This window comes from Moschus berezovskii, chromosome 2, assembly GCF_049115385.1.
Source record: "Moschus berezovskii isolate FMDL1 chromosome 2, NW_MosBer_1.0, whole genome shotgun sequence".
NCBI lineage: Eukaryota > Metazoa > Chordata > Mammalia > Artiodactyla > Moschidae > Moschus > Moschus berezovskii.
The window spans coordinates 26616701-26639066 of record NC_142461.1 but is presented as its reverse complement, the minus strand read 5'-3'; the positions used below and the strand labels follow the sequence as shown (position 1 = coordinate 26639066).

Here is a 22366-nt window from a genome sequence, read left to right as displayed (position 1 = left end):
AATCCTAACTCAGAGGGAAAAAAAGAAAAAAGTAAAACAAATGATCTGCAAGTGGAATGGAGATGACTGCAAACCCACCTGACCATATCTGAAAGGTTCGCTGATGGCAAGGGACACAACCAGATCCACCAGAGTCACATGTCACACAAGGGAATCTTCCTGCTCATTCAGCAGAGTAGGTCATGGAGGCGGCCATCTAACAACCTGGCATCTCTTTTAGAGGTGTCTGGAGATGGTAGTGTGTGTGCCCTATTTCTTCTTCTCCCCCAATCCGTTCCCAAAGCTATTCCAGATTGGATCTCAGGCATAAACTCAAGTGAAGCTTCGATACAGTGAACACACATGTCCTCCATCAAAGGGAACCCAAGGTTAGTAATACCAAACCGAGTTAACAGAGTTGCACGCAGCAGACATATGGAAGCCACTGAACATCTGAAGAAAATGAAAACCGGAAATGTGCTCATTAGCTGTATTAAGGTTCTCTGCCCCAACACACACACACACACACACACACACACACACACACACACATTCTCTCTCTCTTCCTTTACTGGTTGACACAGAGCCATTGTCCAGCACAATGCAAGGCGTGAATTTCTTAAATGTAGAGGCGGCAAGGAGTTTAGGAAGGTTGCCTGACTGTGAAAAGCCATTTCACTCCAGGTAATAAATATATTGCCTAACAGAGCACTTTGCCATCCACTCCATAAAAAGGGGCTCTTTCAACTCCGATGGTCAGGATGGGGAAATGAAATAGAAAAGCGAGGCTGTTAGAAAGAAAGCAGGAGGGAGGAAAATCATAAAGTTATAATGTGAACTTATGCTCAGAAATGTTCTGGGTCAGAGCCTGATAATCGACAGATTTCTCGGGAAAGAATTGCCTGGCTGCCCTTGGAGTGAGTGCACTGATTAACTAAGATGGTTTCTCTCTGGCTGGGTTATCCCTGAACTACTGCATGTGGGAAATGAACTTGATTTCCAATTCGGGAGTTGGAGCGGCAGTGTTTCTGTGCCCATTCAAAGGGAATATGAGCTCCACCGGAGCGCTCACAAAATCTCAGGCAGGCTGTTAACAACATCATCATGTTAACTAGTAGAATATTCCTAATGCAGCTCCACTTGGAGAATTCATAGGCACAAATGTGAAAGTAAACCAGGAGAGTGTCTGCTGACTCAGCTGTTGTAATAACGGAGGGAGATGAGATTAAAGAGGAAAGAAGAATCAATCGTGATAATTGACAAAAAATATGATGTTGTGTAGCTGTAAAGTCTGAATTCTTTCCGAACAGATGATTTTCAGAAGAGCATTTTTATCAGGCCACGGTGACAAAAGCAACTCATGACCAACTGAGTCATAAAACGGGAAAGCGCATGGTAATAGTAAATAGGGCAGCCATTCCTCCCCCTGGAAGAGAACTTCTCCAGCAAGAAGAACATCAGTTTGCGAAAAACCGGGTTTTGTCACACTGCCACTTTGGAGGGAAAAGGCAACTTGGATGTCCTCCATGTTACAAGCCACATTAGGGTTCTTTCCTCGCCTGTCCTAGGCTGCTTCCAATACAGCCTCCAACTCCACATCTGGAAGCCATCACCATGCCCTGTATGCCTGCCTGTGGCTCATTTCCCTGGAGGAGGCATCCGGCAATGGCATTTCTCAATCATTTCCCTCCCCCAGTGGTTCCCAAGCACCAGTCTTCTCATGCCACCCATGTAATTGCTGCCACATCCCTCCCTCTGCAGCTTGGACTAAGATTTAAGCAACATTTTTCTTAAAATGACACACTTTATCTCTCAAAAGACAACTTCTCACCACAGTTATCACTTGCAATTAATGGCAGGTAACCACAGAAATATAAATAATGCATCCATAACAATATGCAATAATAGAGTAATTAACACAATGTTAAAAAAAAAAAAAAAACTAAATGCTCTTGAGTCTCTATGTTTTGCCAAAGAAAAAGAGATTAGCCAGTGTTAGAGAAGCATTAAGGGTAATCCTGACACCAATTTGGGATTTTGACCTTGGGGAAATCAGAAGAAATAAGAACTGAAAATTCTCACACAGGGAAACTAGAACTACATAACATTCTTCTAGGTTTTCCCTAAAAATCATCTCTGATGCCACCATTGGTCGGTTTACACAAGCTGGTAAACATGGCCAAACTCTACTCAGTTTAGAAGTGTTTCAGATTCTGAGTCCTAAAACCTCAGAGTTCTGCCCTTTGCTAACAGAATTCGAAGAGGAGATAATAAACTAATAAAATAATAGCTTGAACGCTCATCCCAAATACCTGGTTTAATAGTAGCTTTGACTAATCAACGCCTTAGTTCAAAAGAAGGCTTCCAATCACACTGGGAATTTTGGTCAACATAAAAAGACCATGCAGAGAAAAGGTTCTGCTTGCCTCCCAGTGGGCCAATTTACATTCCCAAACCTAAGGAAGGAAGGCAGACTTGGCTCTTCCTCCATACTGACTCATCCACTAAGCACACACTTAAGGAGCACCGATGAAACAAGGCAAAGATGGAAAAGGGCAAACAAAGCTAAATTAAATACAATCTTTGGTATCCAATTAAGTGATATCTTATCCTTTAGCTTCTTGATGGAAAAAAAAAATGATGGAGAATTTTTTAATAGTCTTGCAGAGAAGACAGGCTTCCCCAGTGGCTCAGCTATAAAGAATCTGCCTGCAATGCAGGAGACGCAGGTTCGATCCTTGGGTCAGGAAAATCCCCCGGAGGAGGAAACGGCAATTGACTTCAATATTGTTGCCTGGGAAATCCCATGGACAGAGGACCCTGGTGGACTACAAAGAGTTGGACACAACTGAGCAAATGAACATGCACACATACAAACACAGAAGGCACTCTTTACTGTCAACCTAGAGAGTCCGTTTTCTAGAACTGAAGAAACAGTTCCTGCTAACATTCTTATCCAAGTTTCTTCATGGCAATGGGGAGAAGCAAGAGGTGGGGGCTTCCTCATCATATCAAGTCCTCAGACACACCATATACCTGCAGAAGAGTAAGAAGCTGGGAGAAAGCTGAGGGTTGATGTAAGTAGGCTCATTAAAAGGAAAAGGCACATCTTAGACTGAAAGGCATTCCTCTCTACCCACAGACTTCCTTTATAAAAGAGATGCTTGCTTTTAGGAAACTCTTGTGCCTCTGGACATAAGCAGGCTTCCTTTAATGGCTAATATTTTGACAAAGCACACAACCAGAAAAGCTGGTCATGCTAGTTGACAGTAGTGTAGTTAGAGAATGATGACAGATAGAGACAAAAATCACAAAGGCAAGAACTCCTAAAGAGTATTTTCTAAAGAAAGATTTGTGATCTAATTTAATGAAGGCCTTAATTTTTAAATTTTTGAAGCAGAATTTTCAATGTCCATTTCCCTGTCTTGAGATGTGTCTGAGACTACCTTTTCCTAGCACTCTCCATGGGATTTCAGTAGTTTTGAATCCAAAACATGGCCTCCATTTCTTCTTTTACTTACAAATCATGCTGATACAACCATTCAATCCTCGTGCAGTCATTCTACACAAGTCCGTAAGTCTTTGCTTGTGGAACTTAATTTAAAGTAGACCTAAATTGGCATTTATGTTTAAAAACTTTAAACACTTGACTAGGTGGTAAGTGGGGTAAGAAGCCAGAATGTGGAGGGGTGCATTGTGAATTAGAGAACCACAGAGGATTTCAATTTAAGCCGGGGAATTGTGGTCAAGACTGATTTGTTGGGCAACAGAGCTGCACATGTGACTGGAAAATTCAGGAAATCAGCAGCACCTTGGCTCTGCAGGGGCTCATCTAAGGACGTGTGAAATGAGGTGAAGAAGAAAAAGCCTTCTGATCCAGATGAAGTCTTCATTTTACTAATTTGGTGAGGGGGGAAAAAAATCAATGAATTGAAAAGAATTTTGGATAAAATTCCAGGTTTGAAATTTACTAGCTGCCACCTTGGACAAGTTACTTAAATTTCCTCACCTCTGTTCACCCATTTGTAAAACCCCTTCTTCCCAGATGCAGGCATGTCAATTCTTAGAAAGTACGCCCTGTGCACACAAGGCTTATCTTTATATGTCCAGTATTCAAGACCTTATCTGGCATACAGTGGTGCTCAATAAACGTGTCAAAGGAATAAAAGTGAACAAAATGTTGAAACATATCTTAAAAAAAAAAAACACCTCTTTGTAGTCAGCAAAATATTTTCTAGATATAATGTATCCGAAGTAAGTTGTCCTTAAAACAACTTAATATCTGCACCTGTTTCAGATGACCTTTTGTGGGTTCAGTTTTGCTATTTAGGTTAACAAAGATATTGACAATTAGGAGTGAAGCAAATGACAGTTCTAATTTTAAATGGAGCCTCTGTTTCCTAAGGGGTTTACAACGCTGCTGAACTTTTTTTGAACATACAGGCTGTAAAATGTCATTCAAAAGTAAGTTAACATGAAAACTAGTTTGCGCTGCACCTGTTACAGACGGCATTTTGAGAAACTGCTCTTTCCCTGGATGAGGATGCTGACAATCTGTTCGGTATTTCTCCTCTGTATCTGGAGGGCACGAGTAAATAGTTTTCCAGACTTCTCATCTACAAAGGTGAGTGGTGTTAAATTTCCCCTTCAAGTTAGAAACCTAAATCCATAAAGAGCCCCAACAGCCCTCTAGTTTGACAAGACCAGAGTTATCTCCAAAGAGACTGTTTGTAGTTCAGTCACGAAGTCCTGTCTGGCTGTTCACAACCCCAAGGACTGCAGCATGCCAGTCTTCTCTGTCCTTCACTATCTCCCAGAGTTTGCTCAGATTCACGACCATTGAGTTGGTGATGCTATCTAACCATCTCATATGCTGCTGTCCCCTTCCCCCTTTGCCTGCAGTCTTTTCCAGTATCACGGCCTTTTCCAAGACACACAAGTGTAAGCAAAGTCACCGCCAGGGGCTGCCCTTAGTACTGGATCTATCCTTGAAACCGCAGGGAAAGGACATCTTTGTTGAAGTCAAGGGAACAGAGTAGGGAGCCCTCTGCAGTTAGGGTGGAGGCAGCAAGATTAAGTGTGTGAAAGAGACTGTCTTTCTACGCACCCACTGGAAAAAAATTAAATGGTAGGAAAACATCACTTTTTAAAGCTGGAGCAACAACCCAAGAGGATCAAAGGAAACTTTCACTGAAGCTTGAGATTGAATGATCTGAGCTTTCCACTAGGAAGCCATGATAAATTCTCTCCCACTCAAATAATTCTGTATTCAAAATTTTACATACCCCTGAGAAACCGCAAATGCTTTTGGCATGGAATCCACCTGGGCTATGTACCTGTGATCACATTTGGTTTGAGAGCAGACCACAGTGCATCTGCGAGGTACAGGTGGGTTTTATCTCTGTGTGTGTTTTGGATAAACAGACACAGCATAGATTCTGGGCTCCATCACGACTTTCTAACAGTGGTCCGTCTCACAACGAAGAATTACAGGAGGTGCTTTGATGTCAAACAGAGGTGGCTTCCTTTAGGAAAATGGTAAGTTTAACCTTCTTTGGTTCAAAGCTCAGCAGTTCTTCCCGCACCCCACTGATGTGAATGCTGCAATTTTCCTTTATTCACTTCCTCAAATGACTTGCCATCAAACACCTACAAGTCATTTTACTGCAGCAGTTTGGTCCTTGTGACACCCAAATAGAATGGAGAAGAGAAAAAGAGACACGGGGAAAGAAAGGGAGGAGGGAGTCACTACAGTCCTTCCCTTGTGGGCAGAAAACTGTTTTCAAGGGCCCCACATCACAAGCATTGAATTAAAAACAGTTTGGGGGACCTTGGGTGGGGAAACAGACACACTGCATTTCACTGCCGGCTCTAATTAGGGCGGGGGAGGAAGGAGGAAGGCAGGAAATAAACAGAAGCAACAAAAAGTCTCCAGCCTGTGTACAAAGAAGACTGGAAACAGCCCTCTATGGACCTTAAGAAACCTAAAGTAAAGGATGACAGTGGTTCCCAAAGCCCATGTTTTGGAGGGAGATGACGTCTTAACCTCAGCAGGGTTTTGTTTCCCTCCCCAGGATCTGAACTTAAAGAGGAGATGTTTACTTAAGGAGGTCTTTCCCTGATAATAAAAATAAACCCACAGCTTATACATATCTCTGCTTAGTACAAATAGCATATTCAAAATGATTTACTTGGAGCTGAAGGTGGTTTTTGTTCCCTCTTTCTTTCTCATTTTAACGCCTCAGCTCTGATTTGCTCTTTATCAAAGGTTGGTGCATTTTAAAATGCTGTCAAGCATCAAAATTAAATGCTTCAGAGCACTAATGATATCCTTGTGATTAAGGGTTTTGCCGTCACAGAGATGCTAAGAACTTGGGTGCTAATATTAATTGCTGTCTTCCACATTTCACTAAGGGAAGGAAAGGATTCCTCCTCTGAGTTTTGCACTATACCTATGGTACCAAACACACTGAGCAAGTTTTATTTTTAATATTATACTGTAGTAGTTTACAGCACTCAACAGTGCACAGAGTGCTTTCCCAGACACACTATCTTGTTTGAGCTACATGCAGTGAATCAGCTGGGTTAGTTAGCCTTCTGCTAATCCTTAGGTAAAAATCATTAATGATTGAACACTATCCACTCTCCCTTGAACATCACTGATGTTGTAAGAAGTCAGTTCTGCACCCCATAGCTTATAGCTTCTGTATCACTAATAACCACCTAAGCACATTTTCTCATAGTCAAGAATTGAAAAACAACAAACAGACAAAAGGTATGGAAAAACTTGATTATGCCAAAATTGATACGGAATTATTTTCCTATTCAACAAGAGACATGGAGCCAAATTCTCAATTAAAGTCTTCAGAAGACTGAATTAAATGAAGTTCATTTATATTTAAATATGGAAATATTAATATTAATTAAGCTTATACTTAAAATGTATGAGGGATGCCCTTTTCTCACATAAAATGATTTCCAAGGTCAGTACACACAGAACCTATTTTAAACAAATAAAGCAGAGTACAGTAACATTCACCAAAGGATATAACAGACTCTTACTTCCAGGGACGGTCAGGATCTGATTTGGGGAACACGAATGGCACTTTAAGTGATTTAAGAGCAAGACTTTACAAAGTGTTTAACTTAGGCTCTACTTATTTCTGTAGAGAAATGAGTAGCAGATTGTCTCAGACAAATATTTTATAGAGAGCTATTACTCCAATTTTAAATAATGGAATGTGATGCAATTCTTAGCTTCACATTAAGTGTTTGCACACAGAAGTTGGAACTTTTCAGGTGGTGCTGGTGGTAAAGAACCTGCCTGCTAATGCAGGTGACAAGAGTCAAGGGTTCGATCCCTGGGTTGGGAAGATCCCCTGGAGGGGGGCATGGCAACCCACTCTAGCATTCTTGCCTGGGAAATCCCATGGACAGAAGAGCCTGGTGGACTACAGTCCAGAGTTGAAGAGAACTGGACATGACTGAAGTGACAGCGCACGCACACACACGCGCACGTGCACACACGCACACATGCGCGCACACACACACACACAGAAGCGGAAGGTCTTCAGACTGGCCTCTGGCTAACTGCACAAACATGGCGCACCCTTCCCCCCCCCCACACACACACACAGAAGCGGAAGGTCTTCAGACTGGCCTCTGGCTAACTGCACAAACATGGTGCACCCTTCCAATAAATAACCGTGTCTGGGATGGAGCTGGCAAGACAAGGAGTACATGTTTTAGACTTCTTCATGTGTAGGATGGTTCATATGTCTGAATTCTGGGCAATGGAGTGTGGGCTGAAGTGGTGACTCCCCTTGGGACCCTGCATCCTCTCTGACCCACCATCTGCTGGCTCCATGTCGGTGCCCAAGTGCATCTCAGAAGTTCCAAATCCACTATTCCCCTCTTCAGCACCAACTGCATGTGACCTGAGTAGGAAATAATTTTCTGTTGTGTTAACCTGCTACCTGACATCTGGGTTGACAACAGCCCATTCCGTTAAAGTGGAGCCATTCAGGAAAAAAAGGGGGCATTTTCATATATAGATGATCTGAGATTTATGGTAGTTCTGGGTTGATTTATAATTTTTTGACTTTATGATGCTGTGAAAATGATGTATATTCTGTTGAAACCATACATTCTGGATTTTGTTCTTTCTCTGGGCTGGTGGATGTATTCAAAAGAACTGTTCTGTTTTTCACTTTCAGTATTCAATATAATTACACGAGTTAATCAACACTTTATTATAAAATAGGCTTTGTGTTAGATGATTTTGCCCAACATAAGCGTTCTGAGAACATTTAAGATCAGCAAGGCTGAACACTATGATGTTTGGTATGCTAGTTGACAGCTCACACAAATAAAGATTTGTGAATCATAGTTAAACAGAGAAGAATGGGCACATGAGCAAAAAGATGCTTTTGGCCTCCTCTGTGAGGCACTTTGACATACTCAACATCATTTAATCCTTGCAACTCTCTGAAATCCATAGTTATCATCAGCATCTTTGACTTTCTATTTGAAAACTCCTGGAGCACAAAGTAATGAAATGATGCAACCAAAGCTATAAAGTGAGATTTTTAAACCCAAGTCTGCTGACTCAAAAGTATTGTAATCCTCTCTCCCTATCACATGTCTATAAAACATACACACAGAACTAGCATTTACGGTGAGACTATTTAATACTATGTGCCAAGCACTGTTTTAAATCTCTTAAAAGGATTTATTCATATAATCTCACAAATTCCCTCTGAGGCAAGTACTACTATTAGTCCCATTTTACAGATTAGAAAAATATGGTAAAGAGAGTTTGAACAACTTGTTACAAGTTATAGCTTATGTGATGAATTCAAAAGTCAGGTTCTAGGAGCCACAGTTTCACCCACTGATCTATAAAATCCTCTAGTTCTAGTCTTTCCCTTCCTTTCACTGATAAGAAATTAGGGATTTGATGGCTAAATGGCATCTTCTTCCACAGCGTCTGCTGCATCAGTAACAGGGAAAATCTTGGGTCTGGTATATGTTAGGTTCAGGGCCATCTATGTACACTGCTGGATGTTAGAAATCCAGAGATAAATTAGACATATGACATTTGTTAATAGACAAAGTATAAAGCTTTGGGTGATTAATCCCCTCATATTAGAACTATCTACAGAGTTAAGAAGAGAATCAGCTGAAACTGAAAATTTAATTACAAAATGAAATAATAGTATTTGAAGTTAGGGAAGAAATAGAAGCACAAGGCAGGCAGATTTCAAGAAGGCTGGTGGTGTTCTATCCTTTGACCTGCTTCATAGATATTTGCTTTGTAATAATTTATTGATGATACATTTGTCTAGTCTATTTTTCTATATGCATATATATTTCACAATAAAAAGGTTAAAAAACAAATAAAAGTGCTAGCTAAGAGTATAAAAGTTGGAATATTAAAATTAATATCAAAGATCCATTCACAATTTGTAGTTAACACTTCGGGGTTAAAAAAAATCTAAAAGTTTCATAAAAGATTTCAGTTTTTGCAAGTTAGGGCTTTTATAACTCTTTAATCACTATGTTGAATACCTGAGCCATATAACAACAGCTGTCCTTTAAAGTAAAGGGACTTCCCTGGTGGCTGGTAAATGGTAAAAAAATATATGCCTTCAATGCAGGAGACCCAGGTTCGATCCCTGGATCAGGAAGATCTCCTGGAGAAGGGATTGACTTACTCACTCCAGTATTCTTGCCTAGAATATTCCATGGACAGAGGATCCTGGCAGGCTACCATCCATGGGGTCGTGTCCGACTCAGCAACTTACACTTTCACAGTAAGGGAAATGTGTTCTTTAAAGGCCTATTTTTCTTTTTAAAATAACCATCTTGAATTAGCATTCCTACATGGAGAGTCATGTAGAATTATAAGTGAGGGATTTCTCAACGTGAAACCAAAGCCGCATCCCCAGAATTAACTGGAGATGACTTCGGGGGAATCCAAGTGTCTCTTATGTACCACATGTGTCTTCTGTTTGGTCTGAGAGCCGCTTGTTTTACTTTCTGTTTGCTTACAAAGAAATCTGTTGGCAGGTTCTGTCAAGGATAGTCCAACACTTGCCAACAGAAACATAGCAGGATTCAGTGTATATTTCCTGTTAAATTAGAATGCCAGTTTGAGGCAAACAGGAAAACAAGTCTTTCCACTGGAAGGCGATGTATAAGAATTTGCCTGAGCAAGACATCATTTTAAGATAAGAGAACGGTGTAAAGCTAGAAGTAACAGAAAAAATTAAATACTTGTTTTCTCTCAGCATCTCTAGGAAGATGAATCTTCTCAGTATTCTGTAAAGTGTCTTGTTATAAACTATTAGTTGAAATTATTTTATAGACTTTTTGCTTAGATAAAACAAAGAGCCCTAGGCAATATACTCCCCTCTATGACTGACAATGCCCTCCAAAATTAATCTGGAATCCGAAGGATGGTGTCAAGGAAAAGTGTTCTCCTATTGAGCAGAAATACAGCAAAGAGAGTGGAAAAGGATTATCTGCTGTGAACCAAGGCTTCTGTTCCTTTAGCTGTCAACCCCACTGGAGAGCTTCAGGCATCCCAAATCTGGAAAATAAAAGCTGTGCTGTGGGCTTCAGGTTCTTTTGTTACTCAGACAGCTGCTAATCGTCCTGCTGTGTTAGGAACCAATGAGACAATGCTGTAACATTAAGCTTTCTGACATCCAAGGCATCTAGATCCGTCCCCAATTAAAGATGTATTAATCACAAGGACTCTAAAAGCCAGGATGATAGATGCACCCAGTAAATCTTTGCTCTTGCCTTTTACTTTCACACTCAGGTTTCTACATTTACAGGCAGAAATGCTTAAAAGCCTACTCCAGACACTGACCAATAAAAAGACTCTTTCATTACTCTCTATCAGATAGATGCCTGACGATTTCCCACCTATTCCTGAAAAACCTTTCAGAAAGAAGTAAGACATTGATCATTCTGCTAAAAGAGTCTGTCTGCTTCAATAAATAGATCCACTGTGGATGTTGTCATCTTGACTTTTTAAGTGTGATAACTAGTTCAGGAGGGTGGCTTTGCTACTAGCTACAGGGACATTCAAATCATCTGTGTAGTTAAAAACAACAACAACAAAAAATGCCCTTAGATAAACCTCAGTTCAGTCAGTTCAGTTCAGTCGCTCAGTCGTAACCGACTCTTTGCGACCCCATGAATCACAGCACGCCAGGCCTCCCTGTCCATCACCAACTCCCGGAGTTCACTCAAACTCATGTCCATTGAGTCGGTGATGCCATCCAGCCATCTCATTCTCTGTCGTCCCCTTCTCCTCCCGCCCCCAATCCCTCCCAGCATCAGAGTCTTTTCCAGTGAGTCAACTCTTCGCATGAGGTGGCCAAAGTATTGCAATTTCAGCTTTAGCATCAGTCCTGCCAATGAACACCCAGGACTGATCTCCTTTAGAATGGACTGGTTGGATCTCCTTGCAGTCCAAGGGACTCTCAAGAGTCTTTTCCAGCACCACAGTTCAAAAGCATCAATTCTTTGGCGCTCAGCTTTCTTCACAGTCCAACTCTCACATCCATACGTGACCACGGGAAAAACCATAGCCTTGACTAGACGGACCTTTGTTGATAAACCTAGGAAACCTAATATTAATAATACTAATGATGGGCTTCCCAGGTGACGCTAGTGGTAAAGAACCACAATGCTCAAGACTTAAAGAGATGTGGGTTCGATCCCTGGGTCGGGAAGATCTCCTGGAGAAGAAAATGGCAACCCATTCCAGTATTCTTGCCTGGAGAATTCCATGGACAGAGGAGATTCGAGAGCTAAGGTCCACAGGGTTGCAAAGAGTCAGACAGAACTGATGTGAATTCACATGCACAATACTAATGATACTAATAATCTCCTTAGGTCATGGCCCCAGTGAGAGTGAATAAATTATGACACAGATACCTGGAACAACAGAAAAAGGTCCAGATTGGATGAAGCCCCTTGAATTTGTGCTTTGAAATTTACGTTAATAAAAGCCTCAAGTTACTTTTTCACATTGGTTTCCATTTCACAAGGGCACTGAAGATAGCCTTATTAAATTCTCCATCAAAGGGCATCATCCATATCATTTGTTATGAATAAGTAAGCAGGTAATCAACTGCAAAACAAAGAAAAAAATAGCAAAATAAAAGCAGACAGCCTGACTGCTTTATCATAGAAGCTAAGAATCCAATTTCTCTCTCTCTCTTTTTTTTTTTTGTCCTTACATATAATTTTCACAGAAGGCATCTAATTACTATAATACAAAATAAAGAGAAAAAGCATCAACACATGTGGCTCATGTAACGTCAAAAAAGCAGTGTTCACCATTCTGAGTTATTGCAAATCTTTTCAAATCAGATTTCTTTTTTTTTTTTTTTTAATTTCTGAGGTTAATGAAACTCGAAAGAGACAAGTATAACATTTGCAAGGTGCCAGGTTGGTGCCAGCTCAAAGAACTGAAGTCCTTGGCTTTCAATGGAGCCTGAATATATCATGAATAACTCCTTCCCCATCGCTGTCTCAGTGATGGTCCACTGTCTTCCCAGTCGAAAGATAGGAAGTCAATTAGTGTCACTTATGATGTGAACACCTGTCGACTAAGACCTGGACTGAGACCAATTCCATTACCACAGCCACTCATGGCTGCCAGATGATCAGGCCTTGGACCACTTATGATATAGTCCAGATAGAAGAAGGTGACCTAAAGACAGAAAGGTCCAGAGTCCCATTAGTCATCTCCTGAGCCATCACCCAATTCCCCACCACATATACAGTTGGAACAAGATACCTATTTTTCCTAATAGCTACTTTAAAAGACTACATGAGCTGTTCAAAAAATAAAAAGTCATGGTGACCCTAAATTGATGATCTTAGCTCCATAAATGGTAAGCATTTTCACCAGTCATTGTTATTTTTATCTTCGAAACTACTTTTTTAGCAACTCATCTTTCTTTCTGTTATTGCATTTTGAAACACATAGGCAGAAAAGAAAAAGAAACAGAAATGAAAAATATCTGACAAAGAATAAAGTGGAGCATGAAATTATAGGCTATAGGTGATCAGTGACAGGCTGAGACAGGCAGAGGAAACATTCCAATATGATTCTGGTTGCAAATCTAGCTCCAAATGTTGCTTGGTTGAAAGAACAACTAAATACTGAGAAGTGATGGCCAAGGACCATTCTACTTGTACAGTAGATTGCAGTTACAAGTGGAAAGAGAGAGACAGAGAAAAACAGAAGGAAGACCAGTCAGGTGAAGAACTGAGCCTCTCCATCTTATTTTTATTCTGGTTTCATTGTATGGATCATGGTATGGAAGTCTGGGAAGGTTCTGAACACAGAGAATCAAAACTCAGGGAACAAGATTCAAGAACCACAACATGCTGAGGAATTGGGGTTTTAGTACTACCGAGAATGAGGTGGCTGGATGGCATCATCGACTCTGTGGACATGAGTTTGAGTGAGCTCCGGGAGTTGGTGATGGACAGGGAGACCTGGCGTGCTATGATTCATGGGGTCACAGCGAGTCGGACACGACTGAGTGACTGAACTGAAGCAAGCGGCCAAGAGGAGATACCCCACATCCAAGGTCATGGAAACCCCAGTAAGATGGTAGGCACTGAGAAACTCATCAGAGGATAGACTGACTGAAACCACAATCACAGAAAACTAATGAATCTAATCACATGGACCACAGCCTTGTCTAACTGAATGAAACTATGAGCCATACTGTGTAGGGCCACCTGAGACAGACGGGTCATGGTAGAGAGCTCTGACAAAATGTGGTCTACTGGAGAAGGGAATGGCAAACCCTTCCAGTATTCTTGCCTTGAGAACCCCATGAACAGTATGCTGCTGCTGCTAAGTCGCTTCAGTCGTGTCCGACTCTGTGCGACCCCATAGATGGTAGCCCACCAGGTGCCCCCGTCCCTGGGATTCTCCAGGCAAGAACACTGGAGTGGGTTGCCACTTCCTTTTCCAGTGCATCAAAATGAAAAGTGAAAGTGAAGTCGCTCAGTAGTGTCCGACTCTTCACGACCCCATGGACTGCAGCCTACCAGGTTCCTCCGTCCATGGGATTTTCCAGGCAAGAGTACTGGAGTGGGTTGCCATTGCCTTCTATAATGAACAGTATAAAAAGGAAAAAAGATAGGACATTGAAAGATGAACTCCCCAGATTGGTAGGTGCCCAATATGCTACTGGAGATCAGTGAAGAAATAACTCCAGAAAGAATGAAAAGACAGAGCTAATGCAAAAACAACACCCAGTTGTGGATGTGACTGGTGATGGAAGCAAGGTCCGATGCTGTAAAGAGCAATACTGCATAGGAACCTGGAATGTTAGGTCCGTGAATCAAGGCAAATTGGAAGTGGTCAAACAGGAGATGGCAATAGTGAACGTCAACATTTTAAGAATCAACGAACTAAAATGGACTGGAATGGGTGATTTTAACACAGATGACCATTATATCTACTACTGTGGGCAAGAATGCCTTAGAAGAAGAGGAGTAGCCATCATAGTCAACAAAAGAGTCCAAAATGCAGTACTTAGATGTAGTCTCAAAAACGACAGAATGATCTCTCTTGGTTTCCAAGGCAAACCATTCAATATCACGGTAATCCAAGTCTATGCCCCAACCAGTAATGCTGAAGAAGCTTAAGTTGAATGCTTCATTGAAAACCTGTAAGAACTTCTAGAACTAATACCCCAAAAAAAGATGTGCTTTTCATTACAGGGGACTAGAATGCAAAGTAGGAAGTCAAGAAACACCTGGAGTAGCAGGCAAATTTGAGCTTGGAGTACAGAATGAAGCAGGGCAAAGGCTAATAGAGCTCTGCCAAGGGAACACACTGGTCATAGCAAACACCCTCTCCCAACAACACAAGAGAAGATTCTACACATGGATATCACCAAAATCAGATTGATTATATTCTTTGCAGCCAAAATTGGAGAAGCTCTGAACAGTCAGCAAAAACAAGACCAGGAGCTGACTGTGGCTCGGATCATGAACTCCTTATTGGAAAATTCAGACTTAAATTGAAGAAAGCAGGGACAACCGCTAGACCATTCATGTATGACCTAAATCAAATCCTTTAGGATTATACAGTGGAAGTGAGAAATAGATTCCAGGGATTAGATCTGATAGACAGAGTGCCTGAAGAACTATGGACAGAGGTTTGTGACATTGTACAGGAGACAGGGATCAAGACCATCCCCAAGAAAAAGAAATGTAAAAAAGGAAAATGGCTGTCTGAGGAGACCTTACAAATAGCTGTGAAAAGAAGAAAAGCAAAAAGCAAAGGAGAAAAGGAAAGATATGCTCATTTGAATGCAGAGTTCCAAAGAACAGCAGGGAGAGATAAAGCCTTCCTCAGTGATTAGTGCAAATAAATAGAGGAAAACGATAGAATGGGAAAGAGTAGAGATCGCTTCAAGAAAATTAAAGATTCCAAGGGAACATTTCATGCAAAGATGGGCTCGACAAAGGACAGAAATGGTATGGACATAACAGAAGCAGAAGATATTAAGAAGAGGTGGCAAGAATACACAAAAAAACTATACAAAAAAGATCGTCACAACCCAGATAATCATGACAGTGTGATCACTCACCTAGAGCCAGACATCCTGGAATGTGAAGTCAAATGGGCCTTAGGAAGGATCAAAACAAACAAAGTTAGTAGAAGTGATGGAATTCCAGTTGAGCTATTTGAAATCCTGAAAGATGATGCTGTGAAAGTGCTGCACTCAATATGCCAGCAAATGTGGAAAACTCAGCAGTGGCCACAGGACTGGAAAAGGACGGTTTTCATTCCAATCTCAAAGAAAGACAATGCCAAAGAATGCTCAAACTACTGCACAATTGCACTCATCTCACACGCTAGTAAAGTCATGCTCAAAATTCTCCAAGCCAGGTTTTGGCAGTACGTGAACCGTGAACTTCCAGATGTTCAAGCTGGTTTTAAAAAAGGCAGAGGAACCGGAGATCAAATTGCAAACATCCGCTGGATCATCAAAAAAGCAAGAGAGTTCCAGAAAAACATCTATTTCTGCTTCATTGACTATGCCAAAGCCTTTGACTGTGTGGATCACAATAAACTGTGGAAAATTTTGAAAGAGATGGGAATACCAGACCACCTGGCATGCCTCTTGAGAAACCTGTATGCAGGTCAGGAAGCAACAATTAGAACTAGGCATGAAACAACAGACTGGTTCCAAATAGGAAAAGGAGTATGTCAAGGCTGTATACTGTCACCCTGCTTATTTAACTCATATGTAGAGTACATTATGAGAAATGCTGGTCTGAATGAAGCACAAGCAGGAATCAAGATTTCCAGGAGAAATATCAATAACCTCAGATATGCAGATGACACCACCCTTATGGCAGAAAATGAAGAGGAACTAAAAAGCCTCTTGATGAAAGTGAAAGAGGAGAGTAAAAAGGTTGGCTTGAAGCTCAACATTCAGAAAACTAAGATCATGGCATCCAGTACCATCACTTCATGGCAAATAGATGGAGAAACAGTGGAAACAGTGTCAGACTTTATTTTTCTAGGCTCCAAAATCACTGCAGATGGTGACTGCAGCCATGAAATCAAAAGACACTCCTTGGAAGGAAAGTTATGACCAACCTACAAAGCATATTAAAAAGCAGAGACATTACTTTGCTAACAAAGTCCGTCTAGTCAAGGCTATGGTTTTTCCAGTGGTCATGTTTGGATGTGAGAGTTGAACTATAAAGAGAGCTAAGTGCCGAAGAATCGATGCTTTTGAACTGTGGTGTTGTAGAAGACTTTTGAGAGTCCCGTGGACTGTAGGGAGATCCAACCAGTCCATCCTAAAGGAGATCAGTCCTGGGTGTTCATTGGAAGGACTGATGCTGAAGTTGAAACTCCAATAATTTGGCCACCTGATGAGAAGAACTGACTCATTTGAAAAGATCTTGATGTTGGGAAAGATTGAAGGTGGGAGGAGAAGGAGACAACAGAGGATGAGATGGTTGGATGGCATCACTGACTCAATGGACATGAGTCTGAGTAAACTCTGGTGATGGACAGGGAGGCCTGGCATGCTGCAGTCCACAGGGTCGCAAAGAGTCAGACACAACTGAGTGAGTGAACTGAACTGAAGGAAGCCTTCATTTTATTTACAGTGAAATCATTCTTACCCAGTTTCTTGCTGGCTATGTAGATAAGCACAAAGAAGTGACTGGTAAGGGGAGAGTAGCGATACAGAGACTTTGGGTTAAATTACAGCCAGCACCGTGTGAAAATGCTTCATATACAAATGGTCACCACATGCTGTGCTCTCAAAAAACGTAGCCATGACATGATATTCTTGCAGTCCTCATATTTGAAACTCTATGTCTTTTGGCCATTCTTTTCAAAGCTATGATAGCGGTTAAAAAAAGGAGCATAATTTATGAGTAGGGATTTTAAGCTTGGGAACTGGCAACCACAAAATTAATTTTTTTAATTTTGGGGTATCAGCCAGAAACCAAACTGTATGCGCCAGAGTTTAAACCCCTATAGGCATTATAAGACTGAGGCTGAGAACAGCTGAGATGTGAGACTTTAAAATGTTATTAAGGCCAATGGACGTCTCCAACTGGATTTGTGCTTGAGAACCCAAGATGACTTTTGTAGTCATAAAGAATAACAAAGAATGTATTAGGAAAGTTATAACTGTTTTAGGACCTGATTTTTTTTTTTAGCTAGAAGGTTCACAGCATCTCACTGGGGCCTTTCTAATACAACTTGCTAAAGTGTAAATTTCAATATTACTTGCTCCACCCAGGAGTCAATCTATAAATACTGAAAAGACCTCATTAGAACAACATCTCACCCAGAAATAGTACCATGGCAGGGTCTCAAAGGAAGATATTGGAACAGGGCTCCAGTACACTAGGGGCTGTTTTACGGATTTTATTTTATGTGTGTTCTAAAATCAGAAGGGAGAAAGAAAAGAGAAAGAGAGAGACGAGAAAGTGAAAGCCATCATTCAAAGAACTCACACAGTTAAGGGTATACCCTGGAAAAGTTAACACTGAGGTGCTTCCCATTTATCAAGCTCCCCAAACAATACATTTTTACATGTATCAAGATTCCTTAAATATATTACCAGTCTCTTAGAGTCACACCTTAATGAGTCGACTAACCAGCAATGATGTATACAAGGAGGGCTGTGAGCACAACTAACGTGTTTTAAAACCTATGACCACTGCTCTGGTCACAAAACGACACTCAGTGTTCACAGGGCAAGATTCTGCTATACTTGTACTTTTTGCGTTCAGTGAAAAAGCAATAAAAATCCTGATTACATACTGTAATGGCCACCCTACTTCTATTTTAAATGGGAAGAAATGAGATACTATTAGCAATAAGAACTCCCAAGTCTCTGAAAGCACCCTCCTAGAAAGTTTCCTAAAATCTTGCCCTCTAGAATCAGGATCAGTTTCAGCGGGTTTCAGTGCAGACAAGGGCTCTACCAGCAACCCTTAGGATCACCTGCAACCTTCATATGAAAAAAAAATAAAGTCTTTGATTATCTTACTGGAAGGAACATTCGATTAAGCTTTCAGCTAGTTGCATATTCAAAATCACAGGCCCGTTTATATGTTTGCCCTGGCTTTGATAAAAGGACATGGAGGAAGCTGTGCTCTCATCCACCTTCACACTATTATGCTCAAAATACACACTTACTATGCTAAAAAAAGGGGGAGGGTGGTTCAGGAGGCAGATTTATGGCTTGCAGAACGTTATCTAGACAACACCAACTCTCCAGGGAGCCACTGTGAGCTTGCCCCTTTCAGTGTTTGTTCTAAAGGATGGATCTTATCCAACCCTGCTACATACAGCGAACCTGTTGGAGACAGGTCCCAATTTAGCTCCCACTGTAAAGTGGAAGTTACACATTTAAGTCTTGTCTGCACAAAAGCGGAAGCAGTGACAGACTTTATTTTCTTGGGCTCCAAAAATCACTGTGGACAGTGACCACAGCCATGAAATTAAAAGAAGTTTGTTCCTTGGAAGAAAAGCTATGACAAACTAGACAGTGTATTAAGAAACACATGACATCATTTTGCCAACAAAGGTCCATATAGTCAAAACCATGGTTTTTTTCAGTAGTCATGTACAGATTTGAGAGTTGGACAGTAAAGAAGAATTGATGCTTTTGAATTGTGGTGCCAGAGGAGACTCTTGAGAGTCCCTTGGACTGAAAGGAGATCAAACCAGTCATTCCTCAAGGAAATCAACCTGAATATCCATGGAAAGGACCAATGCTGAAGCTGAAGGTTCAATACTTTGGCCACTTGATGTGAAGAGCTGACTTAGTGGAAAAGACTCTGATGTTGGGAAAGATTGAGGACAAAAGGACAAGGGGATGGCAGAGGATGAGATGGTTAGACAGCATCACCAACTCAATGGACATGAGTCTGAACAAACTTCGGAAGATATGGAGGACAGAGGAGCTGCTATCCATGAGGTTGTAAAGAGTCAGACACAACTTAGCCACTGAATAACATGTGTACATGACACTGACAAAAGGTCCCTAGATAAGAAACCTTTAGAAACACCAACTCCACAGCCTTTATCAAACAGTCTTTTTGACCAAACTACCTGAGAAACTCATGTGCATAGATGATCAGTAGGAAGATGCCGGGCAAAAAGGAGTGGCCCACCCTTCCTCGTGTTCCCTTTCTTCCCTTCCCTTCCAAGGTGTGTGTGCTAGTTGCTGTTCTGTCCAACTTTTTGTAACCCCATGGACCATAGCCACCAGGCTCTTCTGTCCATGGGTATTCCCCAGACAAGAACACAGGAGTGGGTTGCCATGCCTTCCTCCAGGGGATCTTCGAAACCCAGGGACTGAACCCAGGTCTCCTGCATTGCAGGTGGATTCTTTACCAGCTGAGCTACCTGGGAAGCCATTCCAAGAGTGATAGTAAATTCCTATTATTTTTCCCTATAAGATATCTAAGATTCTGTTTTAGAAAGTAGCTCCCATGTTTTGTCATAAAGCACCTAAAGCACAGGAGAGCCACCATAGAGCGCCTCGAGCATAGGCAGACCAATCTATCAGAGTAGGGAAAGAAGGGATTTAATGTCAGAGCTGTTTCTTCAGCTCTGAGTCTATACTGGCAGCCGTTCTGTTGAATGTCCAGAGATTCCAGCACTCTGGGTTCCAACCTCCACATGTGGGACCACATCATGAGTGACGCTCCCCAATGAAAGCCATGGCTTCATGAGACAAATGTCTGGGATCAACTCTCTTTTCCTGTCACTGCAGTTTTGGGGCAACCTATGGAAATGTTTGGGGCTTCTCAGGTGGCATGAGTAGTAAACTACCTGACTGAGAACGTAGAAGATGTAGGAGATGCAAGTTTGATCCCTGGGTCGAGAAGATCCCCTGGAGGAGGGCAGGGCAACCCAGTCCAGTATTCTTGCCTGGAGAAAGCCCATGGATAGAGGAACCTGGCGGGCTACAGTTTATAGGTTCACAAAAAGTTGGACATGACTAAATCAACTAGCATGCATGCATGGAAACGTTTTGTTTTTTTAGGCTCAAGCTAAGGAGGAAAACAAATGTTGGTGTGTGTGCACACACATGTGTGCACATATGCACCTGTGTATGTGCTGGGGGTGAGAAAAGTAGGCAGCGGGAGAAGATCCATTAAAAAGAAGAAAGAGAGAGAGGGATTTTTAATACTTATAGAAATAGCTAGGTAAGGTCTGCCTATCTCGACAGATTAAATTATAAAGATAAAAACAAAACCCTCATGAATCTAATTGAAGACAACACACAAAATGCCCTCTTATTGTATACCAGCCTGAAAACAGTACACGGACACTGAGTTTCAGAGAAGGCTCTGTACAGTGGGGTGACAGAAACAGGTGTCTTAATTAGTCCCTGCAGATTTAAGATGTCTCCATTCAGGATTAGTTCTGCAGCACAGCTCTTGGTTTTCTTGATGTTTAAAGAAAAAAAAAAAAAACTCTTTAAAGACATCAGTATGGGGTTAATGGAAGCCTTGATAAAAGTTTCTCTGGATCTCTTTATTGATGCTTAATTGCAAACTGGACGCTGGAGAGTCTCTTCTGGCTCCTCTGAGGAGACATTCATTCAGCCAGTGGGAGTCACAACTAGATAATTTAGAAGCCCATCCAAAACCTTTGCTCGCCTTGTGCTCTTTACTTCTCTTCTCAGTAGGGTGCTTATTTCCAAATCTCTTGATGGTTTCTCCATAGGGTGTAAAAGTTGGCGGTACTGTCCGAAGCAACAAGCATATAGCACTGAAGAATGAAAAACCCATCAGCACTAAGGCTGTCGAGTGTTTAGTGAATGCTGGTGGAAGGATTTCCGTTCTCACAAATGAACATGTATGTATGCTTAGGTAGGACAGAAGGGGAAAAAAAAATCAGGAAAAATAATGTTCTCGGTTCTGGATGTATAAATAAAACTTTCATTTTCTGAGAGTGAAATATTCACCTCTTTAAAAATGCAACCCAATTTTTACTTATATGCGGTAATTACCTCTCAACTCTATAGACATACTGTTTGTCTGTGTTGTTCAGTCAACCTTGAGGCTGGGTAATTTAGGAGGTTCCTTTGGAAGGCTTCTATTTTTTTCTCCTAACCAAGACTTGCGGCTCCCACCTTGAATACAAATTCATGGACTCTTGTGACACATGCAAGAAGCTGTAACGTTGTCTACCCTATTAGTTTATTTTATTCTTCATTATGATCATAATTAGTGAGCTTGCTTGTGGCAACAATATTCCACAGACATGAAATTATTTTATGTGTAAAGTTAAAATCAAGAGATTGTTCCCTTAAAAAAAAAACTATTGCGTGTTTTAAAAATGTACATTTCCTAGGCATTACGAACTAAACCAGAAGCCCTTGGTTGGATCAGAAATGTTAATGAGAAAACCACAGCCAGGCTTCTCTGAAGCCAATTGTGTGCTTGTTTAGGGCTACAATGACCCTGGTACAGAAAGGACTCCCCAACCAGCTTCTACCTTAGAGGTCCTATGGATTGCATACCAACCACTGAGGATGTATAACCAATTTTTCATCAAAAGTTCTCAATAAAATTGATTTATAATTTGTTTGAAAAATTTTGAAATGTGCCTTTAGGAAGATTTCTGACTTACTGATTTCACTAATTTCATCAAGTGATTTTTCCTTTACATTTCTTAGGAGTAAGAAAAAGTAAAAACATCACTGACTTGAGATCAAAGCCAAATGAGACATTATCTCAGTGAGGGAGCAACCTTAAAAAGCAGCAAAGATGATTATTTTTTTAAAATGCTGCCAGCATCTAGGAACCATACAACAGTGCTAAGAATGCA

At 41.1% G+C, this 22366-nt stretch overlaps 1 protein-coding gene across 2 annotated transcripts in view; it reads right to left on the bottom strand.

Moving 5' to 3' along the window:
* Window positions 1–22366, bottom strand: part of EPHA4 (EPH receptor A4) — a 161145-nt gene that overhangs the window by 40967 nt on the left and 97812 nt on the right. The window lies entirely within an intron of this gene.